A 20,579-nucleotide genomic window follows, 5' to 3' on the forward strand; every position below is an offset into this window, starting at 1 on the left:
TTTCCTTAGATCAAAGAGTGTCATTTTATCCAGGACTACTCATGTCTATTTCTGCTCACTTGCTAATTTATTTCCACCCCGCCTTGTTCTAAAAAGCATTTAAGGCAGATAACTCAACTTAAATTGCCAGGATATAAACAGTGACATAAACATGAGAGAGCTCATTCCTTCAGTGGTCTCCCAACTTAAAAATTCCCTGTAGAAAAGGAAAGATGTGCTAATATGAAAGCCAGAAACATTTAGAATTGAGGATAATTTCATCATCCAAAACACTAGATTTCACGAAAATTGCCCTCTCTGAGTCTCAGTTTCCACTTCTGTGAACTGAGGGAGTAGGATTAGCTGATTTTTCATTTTCCTCCCAACTTGTATGATGCAATGTTATCATGGGAGCAGAACATCAATCAGGGAATCTGGCCACTACCTTAAAACTGAAGCGGAGAGGAGTTTCAGCCGCTATAAGGAGACTTCCTGTCCACCTGGGAACACTCCCTCCACTGACCTCCTCTAGCACATTGACTTGATCACCCATTTGATGCATTATTTTAATGGTTAAATTATGAGTTGGTTTTTGTTTTCATAGGTGTGTAGTTAACAGAGAAGACACATAGTTAACAGAGCCTTATACACGTTCATAACTACAATACCCGATAGAGTATGTAAAGACAGTGAATACTTGCTGATAAGGGAAACTTCTTTTCATGTTCTCTCAGATTTAAAATTTTAAATACCTTGAATGTGTTTACAATTATGTGTTCTCTGGGTCACACAAAATAGTTTCTGTCGTTAACATTGGTCCCAGACATTGTAAAACCTTTTCACCTTAATTATTAAGTTTGATGCCTCCAACAGTCTCAAATCTTGCACAGTGATCTACGTTCTACTACTGATCTACATTCCTATAACACTTACAAGCAGGGAAGAATGGCAAGTGAAAAACATGGGCTTTAAAATTAAATTAGGTTCTCGGTCCTGAATCTACAATTACCAGCCATGAAAGCAACAAAGAATTATTGAAATTTCTGAGTCTTGGCTGAGATTAAACTATTCTATAGTTATCATGAGGACTGATTAGATAATATCTGAAAATTTCTAGGCTTTAGTAGGTACTCAATAAATGGTAACTATTATTCATTCTACAAAATATTAAGGAATATAGATTAGGAAGAAAAACATAAAATTGTCTTGTCACAGATGTGACTGTCTATGTAGAAAATGCAAACAAATAGACAAAAAAAAAAAAAACCTCTTGGAACCAATAAGTGATTATGACAGAGTTGCAGATTAATATGCAAAAGTCAATCACTTTTCTGTATTCCAGCAATGAATAAGTGGAATTTAAAATTAAAAACACAACACCATTTACATTAGCACCCAAAGAAATGAAATACTTAGGTCTAAATATAACAAAATATGTTAGAGACCTATATGAGGAAAACTACAAAACTATGGTGAATGAAATCAAAGAACTAAATAAAGAGATATCTCATGTTCATGGATAGGAAGACTCAATATTATCAAGATGTCAGTTCTTCCCAACCTGATCTACAGATTTAATGCAATCCAAATCAAAATTCCAGTAAGTTATTTGTGGATATTAACAAACTGATTCAAAGTTTATATGAAGAGGCAGAAGACCCAGAATTGCCATTCAATGTGGAGGGAGTAAAGCAAAGTGAAAAAAAGAACAACTTGGAGGAGTGATGCTACCTGACTTCAAAGCTTACTATCAAGCTACGGTAATCAAGACAATGTGGTATTGGTGAAAGAACAAATAGATCAATGGAACAGATTAGAGAGCCCAGAAATAGACCCACATAAATATGGGCAATGGATCTTTGACAAAGGAGCAGTGGCAATACAAGGAAGCAAAGATAACCTTTTAAATAAATGATGCTGGAGGGGCGCCTGGGTAGCTCAGTTGACTGGGCGTCTGACTCTTGATTTCAGCTCAGGTCATGATCTCAGGGTCTTGAGATCAAGCTCTGTGTCGGGCTCTGTGCTCAGTGCAGAGTCTACTTGGGATTCTCTCTCTCCCTCTGCACCTCCCCCCTCTCATGTGCGCGTTCTCTCTCCCTCTCTCTCTAATAAATAAATAAATAAATAAAATCTTTAAAAAAAGAAACAATCTGATTTTAAAATGAGCCAAAGACCTTAACAGACACCCCACCAAAGTATATGTATAGATAACAAACAAGCATATGAAAAGATGTTCCATATCATACTTCATTGGGGAAATGTAAATTAAAACACCAAAGATACCACAACATAACTATTAGAATGGCCAAAATCTAGAACACTGACACAACACCAAATGCTGGCTAGGTTATAAGCAATGAAAACTCTCATTCATTGCTGGTGGGAGTGCAAAATGGCACAGCCACTTTGGAAGACAGTTTAGCAGTTTCTTACAAAACTAAACACACTCTTACCATACAATCCAGCAATACCACTCCTTCGTATTTACCCCAAAAGAGTTGAAAACTTACATTCACACAAAAACATGTACATGCATATTTATAGCAGCTTTATTCGTAATTGCTAAAATTTGGAAGCCATCAAGATGTCCTTCAGTAGGTGAATGGATAAATGAACTGGTATATCCAGAAAAATGGAATATTATTCAGTCTAAAAAGAAATTGGCTTTTAAAAAGAAAAAGCTATGAATAGATATCAAGGAACTTTAAATACATATTACTAAATGAAAGCAGTCAATCTGAAAAGGGTAGGTACTGTCAGATTCCAATTGTATGAAATTGTGGAAAAGGTGAAAGTATGGATACAGTAAAAAAATCGGTGGTTGCCAGGTGTTAGGGGTGGGGTTAGGGATGAATAATTAGAGCACAGAAGATTTCTAGGGCAGTGAAAATACTTTGCATGATACCATAACGACGGACACATGTCATTACACATTTCTGAAAACTCATAGGATGCACAACATAAAGAGTGAACCATAGTGTAAACTATGGATTTTGGGTGATGATATCTTATGCTCATCAATTGTAACAAATGTTTCAGTCTGGTGGGGGAGCTATGCTATGCAGGTTGGCAGGGGGTATACGGGAAATCTCTGTACCTTTCCCTGAACTTTGCTGTGAACCTAAAACTGCTCTAAAAAATAAAGTCTTTTTTTAAAAAAGATTTTATTTATTTATTTATTTATTTATTTATTTATTTATTTATTTGACAGAGAGAGACACAGTGAGAGAGGGAACACAAGCAGGGGGAATGGGAGAGGGAGAAGCAGGGAGCCCGATGGGGGGCTCCATCCCAGGACCCTGAGATCATAACCTGAGCTGAAGGCAGATGCCTAACGACTGAGCCACCCAGACTTTATTAAAAAATACAGTCTTAATTTTTAAATCTTATCTTGTGATTTCATCCACAAAATCTTCCAGCAACTCCTCCCAGCCTCAGAATCAAGATCTTCCTATTCATCTTTGCTTTTCAAAGACCGCATAATTTGTGTGCAGCTTACCTGTTGGAATATATGGGAATCTGCGTGAATCCTTAGACCTTGACAACCTAGCTTTTGAATACGTCTTCTTGTCCCTCCATTTGTCACTGTAGAAAGGTTAAAGATTTTAAAGCTAGTCACAGACACAAAAACTGAGATTGAATATAGGCTCTGCCACTTCATACCTCTTGGGATCTTACGGATTCCACTTAACCTAGCTCCATCTGTGAAAAGGTGATGGTAATGTAAGGATTGCTGCTAATACCTATATTTTATAACTCGGGGCCTGGCACATGGTAGGCACTCAGTAGTTGGCAGTGATGGTGATAATGAGGAGGAGGATTTTCTGGCCACTGAGCCGAGATGCAGAAAGTAGAAAAAATTTCTCTCTTTCAATACTTTCACCGAGTTTTAACTAAATCAATATTGACTTATTCAACGCACGCGTATTTTTCCCTAACTACTACACAGACTGACATCTGAACCACATATTCTATTTCACGTTGTTGTCTTTATATAAATATAACATTCACCAATCAGGTGTCTTATAGACTGTTAACAGAATGTAATGATTAGAAGGATGGATTCTGGAAGTAAATTGTCTGGATTTACATGGCCACTGTTAAGCTTGGACAAGTTACTTTCTCTCTCCTTGCCTCCGTTTGTTCATATGGAAATTCTGGATAATAATAATAGCTATCTCTTAAATAAATAATTAAAATTAAATAAGTTAGCACATGTATAAAGTACTTAGAATGGTTCCTGGCAATCATAAGCTTTCAGTAAGTATTTGCTATTATTATTATTATTTCATTCTTTGTTCTCTCTGATAACCCTTTCACCAGCAACCTCCCAAAATATTTAGCATTAGCTGGCCACAGAGAGTGTCCTGAATATTTAATGGCTTGAAATTGGATGTAATTTGAATTTACAAGGCTTAAAAAGAAAGACACCGACAATGGTGGAAGAGTTTGTGGAAACACGTACAGCCATTCTGAAGAGCAATGTAGAGAGTCCACAACTATTTTAAATGCATATCTTAATCTGTAATCTAACTTCTTTATGCCAATGACATAACAGATCAAATTCACTAACCTAAACATATAAGTTTGATAGTTGTATAGCTCTGTATACAAGAAAATAACAACTTAAACGTACACCAAAAGGAAAATGGTAAAATAAGCCATAGAGTACTCACAGTTCAGCTATTTAGACTTGAGCCCCTGAACCCTTACTGTACTCTGTTACCTATCCTACCTATCCTGAGCCTCTCAGTAAATGTCTTTCTCAAGCCAAAAACCTATGATTCTTATCTGACTCCTTTCTACCCAATCTTCCAGTAAGTCCAGTCAAGTTTTCTTCTATAACATACCGGCCTCTACACTGTGACCTGACCCAAACCATCTCTCATAAAGACTGCTGCTCCAGCATCCTCATCAGTTTCCTTGCTTCCATTTTGACCCCTATGCCAGTCAGTTTTCCACACAGTAGTCTGAGATATCTTTTAAAAATACAAATCAGATCAATTAAACCACCTTCTCAAAGCTTCTGATTGTTTTCCATCAGACCTCACATTGGAATTAGATCCAGACTTTAAGTTCCGTCCTACAAAATGTTAATGAATCTTTCCAATGTCAACTTGTACTATTGTTTCTTCTCACTTATTATAATCTATTACTATCAGCCCTTTTCCTGTTTCTCCAACATGCGAACTCATTGCTACCTTAGAATCTCATGAGTTTAACCTTCTGCCTAGAAAGCTCATCCCCTAGATTGTGAGGGGTTGACTCCCATATGGGCTTCAACTTAAATATATATATTTTTTTCAGACAGACATTTCTTTGCAACAAAATCTAAGCAGACCCTCTATCTACTGCATCCCCAATACCAGTCATTTCACGACAATTTATTTTATTTTCTTTGTAGAATAATCACTAACTAGAATTCTCTTGTTATTAATCTGTTTACTTCTTTACTACTTGTCTTTCCCACTAGAATAGGCTCCATAAAGCAAGGACCTTCCCTGAGAAAGAACTCTTTCTCAGATTTCACTCCCTGAGGATGTATTTCATGATTATTGTTATTGGTATTATCACTGTCATTATTATTATTATTTATTGTGTTACTTGAGAATTTCTGCTTGGTTTCCCCTATTTCAGAGCAAAAGTAAGAGCATTCCTTTATATAGATCACATAAACTACAAACATAATTTCTTCCACTCATTTTTTCTTATGCTCCCATTAAAAAAAATAGGAAATCCATTAATTTGGTGCTGATGGTGTTTATTTTTCCTTAAATCTTCTCATCCTTGATCACATTCCCAGACTTCTTTTTATACATTGTAATTTTTCTATAACAACAGGACTCAAAGTATCATTTATATCTATGTCAGTCATCTCACCTATGGTGTCTCATTTAAATGCCCTCAACAACCTGAAGGGGTGGGTATCATCAGGCCCATTTCATGAATAACAGCTAACATTTGTTGACTGATTATTCCATACTAGGCACTGTTAAAAGTGTTCTTCTTATGTTAACCAAGCTTCATGACAACTAACATTTTATAGGTCAGGAAGCCAAGGAGAAGAGAAATTAATTAACCAGTATCATACCATACAGATATATTATATCTGTATTATATCTGTATATGTATTATATCTATTATATCATATTGTACAGATATTGTTAATGACAATTTCAGTACTCAAACCCCTGTCTGACTCCAGCCTCATTTTTTTAACTTCTATATTATATTGTTTTCACATATAACAAGAATTTCCTTTGGGAGAGTTTGAGGAATTTGAGAATAAGTGGCAGAACAGGGTTTGAATGAAAAACACAGACTCTAAACCATTCAACTAGTTTGCTATCCCCAATGATATTTAGTGCTTCAGTCAGGACTGTGAAATGTTTTGTGACCAGACAAGTTGTTAGAACCCATTTCTCATCCCCTAGACCAGTGCTTGCTCTTCTCTTTTACCTGTCCCACTCCATTCTCTATTGGACGTTTTCTTCTTCATAGGATTGAGTAACAGTTCTGTGGCTGTTCCCTACCCACTGCTTATGCCCACCTTTGTCCCAGCAAATGTGAACAAAGGGGACTGGCGTACAAAGGAAGTTCAGTGAAACAGTGTAGATGCAGGTGACTCTGCAGTCTGTCAGGGCGAACAGCCATCCTAGACGCAGCTCTACCCATGTGCCAGGCACGGTGAACACTCTGCATGCGTTCTCTCATTTGGCTCTTCACAGCAGCCCTGTGAGGGAGCTAGACTTATCTCTGTTTCCAGGCGAGGAAACACAACCTCAGAGAGATTAAGACTTGCCCAAGGTCACACAGGTAGAAGTGAAGCACCAGGATTCGAATATGAGTTTTCCTAACACCATGGATGACTCTTAAACTCTTTTTTTTTTAAAGATTGTATTTATTTGAGAGAGAGAGAGAGAGAGAGCACACGCGCATGCACACACAAGCGAGCAGGGGGAGAGGTAGAGAGGGAGGAAGAGGGAGAGAATCTCAAGCAGGCTCGGAGCACGGAGCCCCATGTGGGGCTTGATCTCACGACCCTGAGATCATGACTCCAGCCAAAACCAAGAGTTGGACGCTTGACCAACTGAGCCACCCAGGCACCCCTAAACTCTTCAACACTACACATACGGATTTCTAAATGAAATTCGGAGGGAGCTTTTCACTAGAGTTCTAAGCTTGTTATCAACAGTTTTTTAAAAGTGTTAATATGGGCAATTCAACTTAGTAAGTCACACAGAAAAAATGCTGAATAGGGGAGGACCCAGAAGTCAGTGAAGGCATCCTGAGATAGAACATGGTTTCTGTCCTTACATAACACATGTGCATAAAATGTTCCCAGCCCAGATATGCAACATGAAAGCTCTCATTGGATTACACATTCAAAGGTGTCATTCCCAATGTTGTTATGGTGTCGTGGCAACTGATTCAGGTCAGAATTCCTGCATTTTAATTCTTGCCTAACAGTGGAAAGAGCGTCTCACTTACTGTCAAAACTCAAGAAGCCCTTAGAGACCATCTAGCCCAACCCCTTTCATTGTATTGATTAAGAGACTGAAGCCCTACTGACATTAAAACACGAGGTAGCAACTTGGATGAATCTCAAAGATATTATGTGGAGCGAAAGAAGCCAGATACAAAAGACTACATGGCCACTATGTAATGTTTTTATACAAGAATAGAGTGGGTTAAGCCTGTTAAAAAAAAAAAAAAAAGACTACATGGTATATAATTCCTTTTATATAAAGTTCCAGACAAATGAAGCAGTTCTGTGGTGATAGAAGTTCCAACAACTGTAACCTCTGTGGCTGGGGAGAGGGAGGGGGGAAGGCATTGACTATAAAGAGGCACAAAGAAACCTTTAAGGCAATTTCTATACTTTGATCTGAAAGGTAATTACACAGGTCTATGCATTCATAAAAATGCATCAAACCATACACTTAAGTCTCGCAAATTTTATTGTATAAAAATTATATCTAAAAAGAAAATGAAAAAAGAAAATAACTGCCTGTATACTAAAAGGTCTGTGGGAATCTCATCTTTTACTGAATAATACTCAGAGACCATTTTGTAGTACGTTGAGAATTACATTGAGGATTGCGGATGTGGAAAATCGCTCTGTAGAACAGGGAAGAAATTTACTCAGGGTCATGGAATAAGGAAAAAAGTAGGTTTGGATTTTACTTTTCATGCCATAATGGCTTAGAAATACCGGGAATTATAAAGAAGTTTCGATGGAGGCCCCTGCCATACTGTGCAAAAAGCACAGTACTTGAAGGCAGATTTGAAGTTTGAAGGCAGAGAATTTGTATTTAAAGATCAACTTCAGGGCGCCTGGGTGGCTCAGTCGTTAAGCGTCTGCCTTTGGCTCAGGTCATGATCCCAGGGTCCTGGGATCGAGCCTCACATCGGGCTCCCTGCTCAGCGGGAAGCCTGCTTCTCCCTCTCCCACTCCCCCTGCTTGTGTTCCCTCTCTCACTGTGTCTCTCTCTGTCAAATAAATAAATAAAATCTTTAAAAAAAAAAAAAAAAAAGATCAACTTCACCATTATTTGTATAAATGACAATGTATGGCACGTGGTAGGCATTCAATTTATTTTTAAGGGGGGAATGTGAAAGGATGATCGAATGAAATATGATCCATAATTTAGCCTCTGAATTTAGGAACAATAAAAATAAAAATCTTTTAGGGGCACCTGGGTGGCTCAGTTGGTTAAGCGACTGCCTTCGGCTCAGGTCATGATCCTGGAGTCCCGGGATCGAGTCCCGCATCGGGCTCCCTGCTCGACAGGGAGTCTGCTTCTCCCTCTGACCCTCCCCCCTCTCATGTGCTTTCTCTCTCTCTCTCTCTCTCAAATAAATAAATAAAATCTTTAAAAAAATAAAAAATAAAAAATAAAAATCTTTTATATATTCTAAAGCAGTGACCTTCAAAGTATGTTCCATATAAGACCAAATATTTACCGTTTGTACCATTAGAGAAAAGCTTTTTAGGGTCAAATGTGGTTTGACAATCTTGACTTGAACAAATTGAATAACTTTGCTTTAGCTGCAGGACTTCTTTCAAGTGCTAATGTACATGTGAAATCCCTAGAGAAAAATTAGGTATACAGCATTTTCTAAAATCATTTAACCACTAAATTATCATTAGATTGGAATATTAACATCTCACAAAACAAAAATGTATCATAGAAGGAAAAAGTCCTATCTTTTTAAAGGATGAGGAAAAATGTCAAACTTAGTCCATGATACCTGGAACAAAAATGAATGAAATGAGATGAGATTTCACTTTTACTAACTTCCAAACCCAAATTTAAACATTTTTTAAAATTAATAACTTTAAAAGATGTGATGCCCTGGGGTACCTCGCTGGCTCAGTCTGTTGGGCGTCTGCCTTCGGCTCAGGTCATGGTCCCAGGGTTCTGTGATCGAGCCCCACAGGGGGGCTCCCTGCTTGGCGGGGAGTCTGCTTCACCCTCTCCCTCTGCCCCTCCCCTCTGCTCCTGCACTCTCTTTCTCTCTCTCTCTCAAATAAATAAAATCTTTAAAAAAAATTAAGTCTTTTAAAAAAATAAAAATAAAATAAACAATGTGATGTCCTAAAGTTAAATATATTTGTGGGTTTATTATATATAAAGAAATTAAACATGACCACAATGGTATGAATGACTGGAGAGAGGAAATGAAAATATATTACTGTAAGGTTATTACATGATGAATTATTGACATATTTAATCATAGACTGCAAATGCTTAAAATGTATATAGAAAACACTAGAGTAAAACTTGAAAAATTTTTAAAAAGGTATAGCCAATAATGGTGGAGCAAAAATGGAATCATAAAAACTATTCAATGCAAAAACAGCAGGAAAATGAGAAAAAGGGAAAAAAACCCAGGAGGGAAAACTTGTAAAATATATAGTAAGATGGTAGATCCAAATCCAATTATTATCAATGTCAATTATCAATTATTAATAAAACAAAAACACTAATTTGAGAAGACATAGGCACCCCTATGTTCATAGCAGCATTATTTACAATAGCCAAGATATGGAAACAACGTAAGTGTCCAATGATGGATGAATGGATAAAAAAGATACACACACACACACACACACACACACAATGGGATATTACTCAGCCATAAAAAAGGAATGAAATTTAGCCTTTTGCCACCACATACCGGACCTAGAAGATATTATGCTATGTGAAGTAAGTCAGACAGAGAAAGATAAATACCATACGATTTCACTTATATGTAGAATCGAAAAAACAAAACAAATGAACAAACAAACAAAAAACAACAAAAGAGAAACAGACTCATAAATACAGAGAACAAGCTAGTGGTTGTCAGCGGAAGGGGGTGCAGGGATAGGTGAAATAAGTGGAGGGAGTTAAGAGGTACAAGCTTCCAGTTACAAAATAAATAAGTCACATGGATAAAAAGTATAGCATAGAGAATACAGTCAATAATGTAATAATTTTGTATGGTGACAGATGGTGACTATACTTGGTGAGCTTTGTGTAATGCATAGAATTGTCAGATCTCTATGTTGTACACCCGAAACTAATATACGTCAACTATACTTTAATTAAAAAATAAATTTAAGAAGTGTTTAGAAAGAACTTTTTTAAATAAAAAAAATGTAATGCCATTTACAATAGCATCAGAAACAAAAATTTTAGGAATAAATATAATGAAAGATGTGCTCTACGAAAACTATGAAACAATACTTGAAAAGAAATTAAAGACTACTGAAATAAATGGAGAAATACAACATGTTCATGGATACAAAGACACAAAATTATAAAAATTTCAAATGTTCCCAAATTTAATGTACAAATTCAGCTCAATAGCATTCAAAATTCTAGTAAGACACTTTGTAGAAAACGAGTAGCTGAATTTATATTACATATGAAAATGCAAAAGGCCAAGTAGAGCCAAAAGATCCTCTGCAAGGATACTGAGGATGGGATATTAGCAATAAGTGGAAAGTTGCAAGTGATGATTCCTAAAATCTTTTCCTTCAAACTCTAAACTTCATATTTCTTTAAAAGAATGAAGCTCTTGGCAGTGAACGTTGACTTCAGAAGACCTAGGTTTTCACACTGGTCACCTTTATTTACTAAGGTAAACAACCTTGGACAATCATTTGACTTCTGTCATCAGTCAGTAAAGTGAAAATAATTCCAGCTTTCTCACATTATTGAAGTGAGGACAAAAACGTGCTAATGGAAGCATTTTGAAAACTGTACCATATGTATTTATTATTGCTTTTATTACTTGAGGAACTGTACTTATATCAGGAGCAAGACAGAAAAACTAGATGACAGAAGCTATTTTGGAAGCTATTAAAAATACTGAGTGGGTAGGAAGCAGCTGGAACTCTCAGGTGGAATGCAAGTGGGAATTTCCTGAGTAGTTATCTGAAGAAGGGAAGAGCTTACCAAACATGGCAGAAGGGCAGCTCAGTTGAAATACCAAAGAACAGAGATGTTTCTTGGGATTCTGAGGACTCCTGCATATACTGGCACTATATTTGACAGACACATAGCCAACGTGGCCATGTGTGACAGAAGAATCAGTTAAACAGTTGGGCCAGAACATTAAGCGAGTATACAGGTAGTAGGAATCATTTTAAAGAACATGATGTCAGTAAGCCAACACCTTAAAGAGAATTAGTTATTCAATATGGTCAAGTTTTCCAAATAATTCAGAATTTACCCTTTGCATGCCATATGGCTTAACCATATCTGGGGAAAGGAAATATTCTAAAAATCTATACACACACATTTTGCCTCCTTGAAGAAAAAATAATCCACAAAATTTTATCTATCTTTGACAACTCTATAAAATACAGATACACCCGTTGGATTTTATTAAGGTACATGGGGTTATCTGCCCTGCACTGTTTTATCCCCCAATTTACATGTTCTATGAGTACTCCTAGAAGCTTTCCTTGTGGAATTTTCTACCATAACAACCTATACGACACAACCACACTCCAGCCCTCACCATTACGTGGATATTCTCCACCCCCAAGATGCAAAACTTGAAGTGCCCTTTCTGATCAGATTACCTCTGTCTGTCTTTCCCACTCTCTAACTTTCACTCATCTTGCTCCTCACATTCATCACACACAAAGTTCCTTCTCCTCTTCCTATTATTGCTAACTGAATATCCTGTCCTAGTTTGCTCTCTCTCTCTTCCAACCTAAATTCAATGCTGAACATATCAGGTATCAACTCACCTTCAGTAACACATAATCTTGAGCTTCTACCAGTTCTCTTAGCAAAATTCCAAACCAATCAATAAAGGTCAGCTATTTTCATGTGGGGGTATAGCTTATATTTGAGAAACGAGGCTCTAAATTCAGGCACATTTAATTTTAAATTCCAATTCTTCCACTTACTGTTTCTTTGAACCAAGACCATTTATTCAACTTCTTTCTGCCTCAATTCTCTCTATATGGTATATTCCATGCTGTGGTACCCATAATAGTGTCTGACAAAAATCAGATGCAAGGTGAGAATTTGTTGAATGAAAATAAACATTACCCCCCTTAATGTCATGGAAATGGCCATTAATTTCTATTACTGTTCCTTTTCTTACTTCGAAATACATCTACAGTTTCAGTCAGCCTTTCTGTTTTCCATTTTGCCTTAGGAGAAGGATGACGACAATTCTCCAAGGCTAATCGCCCACCTCTCCTCTGTATTCCAAGTTCTCCCACGTCTTCAGTGCATTCCCTTATCAAATTTCCTTCTAATATTCTCACCACAACAGGATGTTCTTCCTTTAACTCACAAACATGCTTTATCTTTCTCTGTAAGTTACTGCCTCAGTTTTCCCTTGCCTCGTCTTCCCAAGGTCCTCCAAAGGGCAGTGTCTTCCTTCTACTTCTAGGGCTTCTACTTCCTTACCTCTCATTCATTCAGCATTCACCAAATCTAATTTAGCTCCTTTCTTACAATTGTACTGAAAAATATTGAGCACTAGCTATTTAAAAATAAATTCTTTTTTTGTTTTATTTAATTTCTCATAAAAATTTGACATGATTGGGGGCGCCTGGGTGGCTCAGTTGGCTAAGCATCCAACTCTTGGTTTCAGCTTAGGTCATGATCTCAGGGTCGTGGTTTGAGCCCCATGCACCAGGCTCTATGCTCAGCATGGAGTCTGCTTGGGATTCTCTCTCCCTCTGCCTCTCCCTCTGCTCATGCTCGCTCTCTCTTGAATAATAAATAAATAAATCTTTTAAGAAACATTTGATATGATTGTTGCACTTTCCTCTGAACCCTGTGCCTTTCCTTTCAGTGCCACTACTCCCTTAAGTTATGCTCCTACTGAACATTCTTCCTCAATCTCATTTCTTTATTTTTCCTTCCTTCACTGCCTAGCTCTCACACCTGGTATGTCTCACAGTTTAATTCCTGACCCATTAAGTTTCAGCTACCTGATGTCAACCCCAAATCATTGTCTCCATCTCAGTGTTCCCCTTCATCCAGACTCCCAACTCTCCATCGGCCATTATTACTCACACATCCAAAACCAAACTCACTATTTCTTCCTCACACCCAAGTCTCCTCCTCTTTTGTTCCTTATAGTTAGAGCTTCCCCTCCCCAGTTAAAAATGTAGAAGTCATTTTAACATTTTTTAATCTAGCTACATATAACTGATAATAACATCTTATTGGTTCTATCTATAAAATCTCAAATCTATGCCTGTATTTTTAACTTCATTACTAATGCTTGCATGTTTGCTCACTTGCTTTTATTCATTCAAGGTAGAACTCCTGACTTTCCCTACCCAAACCTGACCTCCACTTGCAGTCCTATTACAGTGAATGACACCACCATTCTCCCAGTTGGAAATGCCAAAAACCTAGCATCTGCCTTTGATTTCCCACTTCTCTCACTGGTCACATGCAATCTATCATCGATTCTTGAAGATCCACCTTCTAATGATCAAGAACTAATATGATATTCTTTCGACCTCTACTACATCCTTAGATCAGGCCACCAAGGTCTCTTGCCTCACTTTTAAAATATTAAATAGCTCTCTTACTTTCACTCCTAACCTATAACCCCCTTTCAACTTATTCTGTATACATAAATTGTCAAAGTATTAAAGGCCAGATTGCATTTTAAAAAGTTAATCATAATCAAAATTGTAATCATAATCATAATACAGACACATTGAATACATGCCAGGTACTGTTGAAGTGCTTCACACATGTTAATTAACTTCATCTTCACAACATCTCTGTGAGGTCTAAGGCTCAGAGAAGTAAACTAGGTTGCTTCAGGCCAAAGACCTAGATGAAACCAGGTCATGTGTCTCCTTTCCTAAGCAACCGTCCAACAGATTTCCGTTATATTTATAATTAAATACAAATTGTTTACTACAGCCAACAATGATCTCATCCTTGCCAGCTCTTCATCTCCATCCTGTGCTGCTCTCACCTGTGTTGGCTGGGTTCTGATTGTACTACCTTTTTCTCTGTTTCTCAGATATCACAAACTCCCCTAACTGAAGAATTTTGAGTTAGTTCTTTTACCTGTAAAGCTCTTCTACCTAGTTCTTTCCATAGCTTACTTACCTCAATTTTCATGTGTCAAATTAAACCTCACTGTTTTCCCTGAAAAACTTAAAGGCCCTAAAATAAATAAAGGCCCTGATTATTTTTTGTCAAAACATCATTTGGATTTCTTTCATGGCATTTATCATCTCTGGAATTATTTTGTTAATTTACTATTTACATATGTATTCCTTCTCTTCCATTACATTATAAATTCTACAAGGTCAGGAACCATGCCATTTTGTTTAATATTGTAGCTTTAGCACAACACCTGACACAGTCTCTAGGACAAGGGATATGCTCAGTAATAATGGTTGAATTATTCATTTGATAATTCACATTTTAAAAATCTACATTAGTTCCCACTATGTTCTAAGTGCTTACAAATGATGATAAATGTGGTTTACAAGAATGTGGCCTTGTACAGAAGTAGACAAATAAATAATTACAAATGTGACAGATGCCATAAAAAGGCACTTGTAGGAAGAGAACAATTCTATCTTTCTAAAGGAGACCAGGAAGTCTTCATGGATAAGTTGACATTGGAATTAGATCAAAGTTTCTCAGGTGGTTGAAATTTTGTCCCCCAGAGGACATTGGGCAATATCTGAAGATACTTTTGATTGTCACACTGAGAGAGAGAGAGGGATTGCTATTGGCATCGGGTAGGTAGATACCAGGGACATCCTGCAAAGCACAAGACAGCACTCCCAAAACAAAGGATTAACCAACTCAAAATTTCAATTGTGTCAAAGTTGAGAAACCCTGAATTAGATCTTAAAAGATTAATGAGGATTTTTTTACCACCTAGATGACCACCATAGCTTCCTATCTTCCTGAAAACATTCATTCTACACCCAGGGGCCATTAGCTTTCTAAAATATAAATCTATTTATATCATGCCCAGTTCACCATGTTTTCTGATACTAATATCTAATAATTTATTGATTTATTACCACATGCCAAGGTCTTCACAACAATATTGTGAGGAAGGCATTACTGCCCCCATTTTACTGAAAAGGAAACTAAGGTTCAGAGAAGGTAAGTAACCTATAGGGTCTCACAAGTGATGGCTTCCTTTGAAACACCCTGGCCCCTCGGCTTACTGCATAGTCTGATTCCAACTTTCTTTTCCAGCTTTATTTCCCAATAGTCTTCTTAAACACACGACTAATTACCAATTGCTAATTTTACACATTTCCAAAAACACTTTGGAAAACAACAGTATCCAGAAAAATTGAAGATCTATGTACCACCTGAGCAAGCAATGCAAATCCTAGATGAACATGTCAGAGACTCTCATACCTCTACACTAGGGGACAGGTACAAAAATATTCAAATATCAGTTTTTCCAACAAAAAAGGAGAAAAAGAAAAAATAAATCAATATGAATATTCATCAGCAAGAGCTTTACATAAGTGAGTTGTGATTTATTCACATGGTAGAATAGTACAGAGCGATTAACATGTGATATTTATAGAAATGTACATATCAACATAGATAAAACCTTACAAATAAAACATTAAGAAAAAATGCAAGTGGCAAGAATATAGTGTATAATAATATTTATATGCAGTTCAAAACATACAAAAATCAAAACGAATTACCTAGATGTCATATAAGGAACAAACTTTTATATGTATGTATAAAAAAGCAAAGGAATTGCAAACAGCACATTCAGGACAGTGGTTATCTTTGGAGGGAAGAGAAGGCCATGAGATCTAGGAGCTTCAATATATTTGGGTATAGGCTACTTCTTAAGATTAGTATTCATTATATTCTTTTTATTCTATATAAGCGTGGTCTATGCACATATTATTAGTATTTCTATTCTTATTATTTATATGTAGTAATGTTTAAATTTATACCATTTAATTATTTTTTAATTTATATTTTTGTTCTTGCTATTTCTTTTGCCTGAAATGACCCCTCTCTTTTTCTACCTGGTGGAATCATACTCTTTTAAAGGTACTGTGGAAGTTCAGAGGGAGAAGCTTAATTCAGGCTGGGTAGCCAAGGAAGGCCATAAAGTAGAAGTGACATTTGAACTAGGTTTTAAATTTTGAGAAAAATAAACAGAGTCAAAGAAAGGTCATTCAGGACAGAGAAAGCAGCTTGAACTAAAGCACGATGAACAATCACAAGTTCAAGATTCCAGGATGGCTGAAGAAAGGAGTGATGACAGAAGAGGATGGGCTGGAAATTTAGAGAGATAATGAGGCATTTTGAAAGTCATTCCAATACCCTAATAAGAGAGCTGTTTTAAAAAAAAAAGAGGTGTTTTGGGAAAAGAATGGTGAAAGAAAGTAGAACAAAAGGATAGAATGGAGTGGGGAGCCCGGGAAACCATCTGGAGGCTATGGTAAAAGATAGAAGGATCTGGACAAACATGGACTAACCGGGGACAGAACATACTCATTTACTGATAGCATGAGAAAAGCATGGGAGTTTTAAAAGGAGTTATCTCTAAATTTCTAAAATTTAAGTATAATAATGTAAGAAATTAACCAATATAACCTCCCTTTTGCTAGACATTCTTTGAAATGAAATCAGCCACACTAACAAATTGCATTAACTCAATAGGATGCCAAGTTGACAATTAAATTATATTACCGAAAACCTTTATTTTCTGGAAAGAGTAAGTATGGCTTCTCAAGATGCTTACACAACTTTCTATGAGCTATTACTTGTTTCCACAGTAGGCCTCAGAGTTGGGAGGGTCAAAGGCATGCAAAACTGGACACGGTATTAGAGATTATCTAGTTCTGACGATGAGGAGAGAGACGGCTGCAGAGGGGAAGTAGCACGCATTCGAGATCACAGGACAAGTTATTTCATCCATTCATTAAGGTAGATATTTATTGAAATCCTACTTTGTACTAAGTACTGGGTTGGTACATGAGCTGGGAATAAAGTCTGGGTCTCCAGACTTCCCAGCTTTGGGCTCTTGTCTTGCAACCTGTACAACCAAGCATTTCATAACAAATTCATTCACCAGGGACAAATTTCAGTTTATATTTCTGTAACTTGAGGTCCTTGGTCCCCCAGCACTGGAATCCTGGGCCCTAACATCACCCTACTAACTGAGACTCTCTAGGGAAAGCGTTATAAACCTGCTTTTTAACAAGTTCCTCAGGTAATTCTCATTACTATGACATTTGAGAAACACAGCCCTAAGGGAGTAGACAGGAAAAAGCAAGGATTTAGACCTTTCATTAAATTAGGAAGCAAACAGCTAATACCAGTCAACATATTCCCAGAAATAGGAAAGAAACTGATCCCCTAGTCCAGATTTATGGTATCTCAGAATCTGACCCACTGATTAACCATTTACTTACAAAGTATACTTTACCATTTATAAGTGCTTTCACATAAATTATCTCACTTGATCAAAACAAAAACACTGTACTATATTGACACAATTCTCTTCTTTCTCCTATCAGGAGAAAATAGCTCAGGAAGGTTAAGTGGCTTACAGGTCACACAGCTAGCTAAGAGGCCGAAATTCCTTTGACTGCATCACAGTTTCCTCATCTGTCAAATAAAGGAATTGTACTTAATGAAACTTAAAATTCTCGGTATGAGGTATGAAAACTAGGACATGCGTTTGCCAGTGTCTATCCATGTAGTGTCATTCACTGCAGAGTCAAAGTCTATGTTTCCTTTAAAAGAATAGAGGAAGAATGAAAGCCAAGCTTCTCTCGCCAGACCCAGACACAGAAACTATAGTCGGGAAGAGTATCTCATGATAATCCCATCTTTGGGGCTTTAGCAACTCCCTCCCAGGCTGGCTAGCTGCCGTGTAAACCCTTTCCCCAGCAAGCGCTTCCTTGCAGGTGTCTGTCTGACATCACAGGCCTATTTTAAACATTGCCTACTATGCTCTTTCTCCTGGAAAGTAAGAGTCCACATTCCTTCCGCTAATACTAATACTATCTTACATAAGTCTAGTACCTTGTAGTTTTGAAAAGGTCTTCAGAATCTTTTTATCAGACACCAGCTAGTTCTGGGTTGCTAAGTTCTTCTACGAGCTGCTGAGACTTCTGGGCTCCTGATTCAGATCCACCCCAGCCTAGCACTCTCAGGACTCTCCCTGAGGCACTCTTCTTTATAGTCTCCTTCACCCTTAGGGGCCTAGGCAGCTTACTTGACTTCTGCTTGGCCTTAGGTCTTATTTACCTAAGGAAACTGCTAGCCCCTTTAAGCTTGGCGATTTGCATTGCTTTTTCTCTACCTCCCCACAGCCCAGAACATGAGGTGGAGCACAGCTATGTGCTAATAGAGTTCTCTGATGCTGTCACTTGATGGGATGCCCAAGTAATGTCCTCTCCACTTCCTGCCATAATGCTTGGCTTTGTCCATGAGAAACCACTCCCCCAAAATTTAACATTAAACTCCCTTCGTGCTAACAGCTTAGTGATAACAGCAATACAATTTACTGTGTCTGGGAGATGGCTAAGTGCTTTATATGCAATATCTCACAACAGTACTGTAGGAAAAATATTATTATTTTCATTTTACAGGTAAGTGAACTGAGGCCACAGAGACTAAATACCTACTCAAGTTATACAGCCAATAAGTGGAAAATGTGAAATCAGGTCTGTGAAACTTGAAGAGACACGTTCTTAACTAGTCAGCTAGACAGTCTACCTTAACTACTACCTGCCTCTCACTCTACCCTTCTTGGAAATACTGAACTATGTTGGCTGGCTAGAATTCCTAACTGCACCAGCTGCAGCTGAGTGCCTGCCCGCCACTGTCCCATCCAAGTGGGTGGATGAAGTTCCAAGTTCCAGCCTCTCCCAGTCATTAAATCCCACTGAAGTTAACTAGGCTATGCTTGGAATTATATGACACGTCATCTATTTGAGCCTCCCAAAAGCTCTGTGAAATTGACACCACACAGATCATAAATCCCACTCTCTAGTTGAGGGTAGCTGAGGCACAGATAATTTGACTAGTCTGGGTTTAATATAGCTAGCAAGGGGCAAAACCAGGAAACTCAGGTTTCAAACACCAAAACACTGTACATTAAGTATGCCTCAAAGTACATTAAGTATGACATTCCACTGTACATTTAAGTTAGGCAAGGAATATAGAAAGTTAAATGCACTGTCTGAGCCATCATTATGTTGAAGCGCATAGAAATTCAGTTCTGTATTATTGCTTGAGGCTAAGATGTTATCAGCCTCTTCACCCTTACTCATCATGTCTTTGTACCACAGTGGCCCATATGGTAGAACAATAATCCATTCAGTGTATGAAGTAGCCACATCCAATGTTCCAGAGTGTATGACCCAGTAGATTTGAATAAAATTATATAATTAATGGAAGGAGAGAAACAAGGAATGAAGTAACAGTGAAGTAAGATCCCAGGTAAATCTGGACAGGATTCAGGAAAGGAAAGATTTTGTTAATGGTATTGAAAGTTTACTGTGATAAAATAAATTTTCCTCCTAGAGTACCCTGGGTTTTCCTAACCAGGTTTGGCTAAGCCACATCAACATTTGACATTTCCCTAGAGAAGCAGGATCAATCACCACCACTGAAAAAAGAATCAGTGAATATGGAGACTTCTATCCAACCCTTGCTATTTTTTACTGGAAAATCACAAGGGAAAGGAAAAAACCTCCAGAAGCCACTTGTTCTGTGCTCTTGCTTTGAGATATAATCACCTCCATTCAGCTCCTGAGAGTGGTATAGAACCTTTGAGTAGGAAAGGCCTCAAGGGTTATCTCTTGTAACTCCCTCACATTATAGATGATGCAACTGATGCACAGAAAGAATAAATGACTTGCCCAAGGTCACATGGTGAGTCACTGTCAATGCTGGGCATCAGCATCCAATGTGCTGTTCCTTCCTCTCCAGAGTTATGCAATTGAAGCTTTTCTTTCTTTCTTTGGAGAGCCCGGGGGGGGGGGGGGGGGGGGGGGGCGGGACAGAGAGAGAGAATCCCAAGCAGACTTGCCGTTGAGCGTGAAACCCAATGAAAGGCTCAATCCCAGGACCCCGAGATCA

General features: G+C 37.6%; 1 pseudogene; it reads right to left on the reverse strand.

The window, feature by feature from the left end:
- LOC116632034 overlaps positions 1–14,594 on the reverse strand; it is a 29,558-nt pseudogene extending 14,964 nt beyond the window's left edge.
- Between the last annotated feature and the right edge of the window lie 5,985 nt (positions 14,595–20,579).

Source organism: Phoca vitulina, unplaced genomic scaffold, assembly GCF_004348235.1.
Source record: "Phoca vitulina isolate PV1807 unplaced genomic scaffold, GSC_HSeal_1.0 scaffold6, whole genome shotgun sequence".
Classification (NCBI taxonomy): Eukaryota; Metazoa; Chordata; class Mammalia; order Carnivora; family Phocidae; genus Phoca; species Phoca vitulina.